Source organism: Leptonotus elevatus, chromosome 21 (genome assembly GCF_054856555.1).
Source record: "Leptonotus elevatus isolate MCC_2025b chromosome 21, RoL_Lele_1.0, whole genome shotgun sequence".
In the NCBI taxonomy this organism is placed as follows: Eukaryota; Metazoa; Chordata; class Actinopteri; order Syngnathiformes; family Syngnathidae; genus Leptonotus; species Leptonotus elevatus.
In genome coordinates this window covers 6,557,551-6,561,247 of record NC_141259.1, presented here as the reverse complement: position 1 = coordinate 6,561,247, position 3,697 = coordinate 6,557,551, and positions in this window count along the sequence as shown.

Sequence of the window (3,697 nt, the reverse complement as noted above, 5' to 3'; positions counted from 1 at the left end):
ATGGAAAAAGGTGAGCAGACAACCGTGACTTGATGGGACGTGACTGGATTGGTCGCCATGACTGGACAGGACATGACTGGACTAGTCGCCGTGATGGGAGGGGACATGACTGGGCTGGTCGCCATGACTGGACAGGTCGTGACTAGAATGGTCGCCATGACTAGACAGGACGCGACCAGACTGGTCATCCTGGCTGGACAGGACGCAACTGGACTGGACGCCATGACTATGACCATGACTTGACTGTGGCTGTGAAGAAGACGACTTCTGCTGTTACGAAGGCGACTTGGCTGTGATAAAGGCGACTTGGCTGAGACAAAGACGACTTCGCTGTGACGAAGACGACTTGGCAGTGATTAAGACGACTTGGTTGTGATGAAGACTACTTGGCTGTGACAAGTAGGTGGACGTGGTTCCACATAACGAGATAAGGGGAAAGACAAGAAACACAAAACAAAACACTGAACACTCAAAATCGGACAAAAACACAATCCCACAGAACCGAAACGTGACAACCCAGAGACATTGGTAGACTTCACCGTTGTAACGCACCTCTCGCTAACATCACTCATCATTTAATTTTGACCCTGAGTCATAACTACTTTGCAATGCTGTCACTCTGTGGTGGATGGTCTATGGTGTACAAATCTGCAGGCAACATTCCTCGCATTCTGCCACATCCCTAGATTGCTGATCTGCTTTCACCCTTGAGTCTCCTCACACATTGGGTGATGGGTGATACGTTGTTAGATTCCTTAGCACTTTTTTTTTTCATTTTATTTTTTGTACCCAGTCTTCTTCGAGCTTTTCACATATCTGACCAGAAAAAAAAGAACAAGAACCTTCAACTGGTTTAAACTTGAGAAAAGTATTTGCAATAGCTATGGACCATCATTACCATTAATCATATAGAACAGCCCCAGGCACAATTGTGTGCACTGGACAAAAGTAAATGATTTGAACTGACATCTGTTTACATCCGTATGTTCATATTCTGTACTGCTTGTTTTCATTAGTGTCGTGTGTAACGTGAGATTATCCCAGAAGTCTTCAGGTGAGAGGTGGAGTACATCCTAGACTGAGCTCTTGTAGACAAGTATTCACACTCAAAGTCACACCTATGGAGAATTTAGAGTCTTACATATATGGGGGGTTAGGAGGGAAATCGTAGCACCTGCGGGAAACCCAGCAAGTGTGGGAAAAAATTCTATGTTCCAACACAGATTGGATTACAAAGATTTGTAATGTTCTGTATTAATGGTAATTATCTCTCACATCTATATGATTCTGTTTTAGCTTTGACTTTATCCTTCCTCTTTTGTAGAACAAGATGAAGCTTTTATTCCCTCCAATGTTTCTGAGTCATTCTGTCTGGCAAAGCACACAAGCACAAACTTGCAGAAAGGCTGATGCGAATGTGCAATAAACCTTTTAACTTGCTTAGAATCTGACAATAAATGTAATTATAATGAAATGATAATTGCCAATATGGAACATCTGCAGGCCAGATGAGGCTCGGATAACCTCACATGTTTTTCAGTGCAATACCTTATTACATCTTATGGCATGAATCAAGCTGGATTACATTCGCACGAGCATGAAATACTGTAGTTCCGTTTCAACAGCATGTCTGAGAGTTCTGTACAGAAACTTTCTGGGGAGTGGTCTCATTAAAGAACATTGTCATCATAAGAATACTTTATTAATAAATAAAAAAGTAACCTATTAGAAGCAACTTATGTCTTTTTCTTCACGTGCCTCGCAAAAAGATCAACCACCTTATGAATATTTCAATTATTTAGTGATTCAAATTCAATGAGAGGGTTTGTAACGTCTTATCGAATACACTGATTTTAGTCCTGTCTTTGTGATCGACATTGCGTCTTTTATTTTGGAATAATTGTTTCACTCTTTTTTTCCAGAAACTTAACTTCCTGCCGTCGTGCCTCCACCTGTGTCCTATGCTCATTCTCGTGTATGAATAGTCTGCATCTTCTCCTGTACTGTGTTAGATCGTCTTGTCCTCTGTGATGCCTGCCATTGTGTGACCCCACCCCCCCCCCCCCGCCCCCCCTCTCATGTTGCCCAGAGTCTCTGCTATTGTTTCTAGTGCTTCCTGAGTTAATACCAGTATTTTGCCTCCAGTTTTGCTGAGAACTTTTGTTAGTTTGATTCTCTTTAAACCAACTTGGCTGGGATGTTGTGTTGTTGATGTTTTGTTTTCCAGATTTTCATTTTTTTTTTTCAGGTTTAGACTTGTGATTCTTGCGTTGGAGTGATTTTAATTTTTACATTGGAAGATTCCTCTTAATTACTCAATAAATATATTGCTTTTTACAAATTTAACATGCGAATTGTGCCTTGGGTCCTTTTTGCATCATTGTCAGTGTTTAAAAAACGAAAAAAACAACAACAACAACCACAAGATTATATACCGGAAGTTTGTTGAAGTTGTCAGACATTCAAAGAAGGACTCATCTTAACCATATGCGCCATCACAAGTTACATGTCCTTACAGGGGTTAAGTCATTGGAAAAAAGCATCAAGTCCACACAAGAGGATGTCAAAGACAATAAATTGCCTTTTTGGATTGTGATGTTCACATTGGAGACATGGCCATCGATGTTGGCCTTGTCAAAACCCACAATTATATTGACCAACACCTACTTTTTGAGAAGAATTAGAGACCCACGTTCTGGATTTTATCCCCTCACTCATGAAAACGCAATATATATATATATATATATATATATATATATATATATATATATATATAGCATTACTTGGGGAAAAATAGTGGCAAAATAGTTTCAATGGAAGTTGGAATTGTGTTGCCATACTATCACAAAATGGGGGGAAGATATTCCAATCCGAGCGTGACTGGATCTTTTCATACCTCACTGCTCGGCAAATTATTATTATTTTTTAAATCTGACTAAATTCTGTTTAACCTTTACGCTTCGACTACATGAGTTAAAAATGTATCTTAACCTTTACAAAATGTGGACCCTGGTTGCCTTTCAGTGGTTGGTTGCTGGAAGAAAGAGGGATCTTATCAGTCTTTTCAAAACCGTTTACTTTCAAACATGTGACACGTGGATGTCTTACACGGGCAAACTGGAGGACTTAAAAGTAACAAGTGAGGCTCTGTATTGGCAAATGTTGAAAAAGCAAAACGCTGCCTCTCTCTACCTCACACATGCACACGCCTACACGCACACGCGCTGAATTAAAAATGGAATTGAAATAAGCAACAAAAAAAAAGACAACCGCATGATTACATGATGGCAGTATGAGAGATGTTTTTATTAATTTGTGTCTTCATTTTCAAATGTATGCACTGTATGTATAGAGTGTGTGTCTGATGGTGAGGGATGGCAACAACAACAAACTTATTCTGGCCTATAATACTTTATATTTGGAAACACAAATATTGGATGTTTATAGAGCCAAACGTGTAGTCTTTCATAGTTTGGGGGAATCGCTTCCTGCTTTTTTGACAGGGCCCTGCAGTCTGTTTCAAACCCTTCTAGCTTGTACAGAGGGAAGGCTACTACCCGCTAGACAGTAAACGCAACTTGTGTCCAACCTCCAAGCTTTTAAATGGACTCTTTCACCATTTGGCGCTATGAATGTGTTGGGTATTTTCAACAACCGTCATGGAAACTCTCAGTTCCTGAATACATCATATCATCTG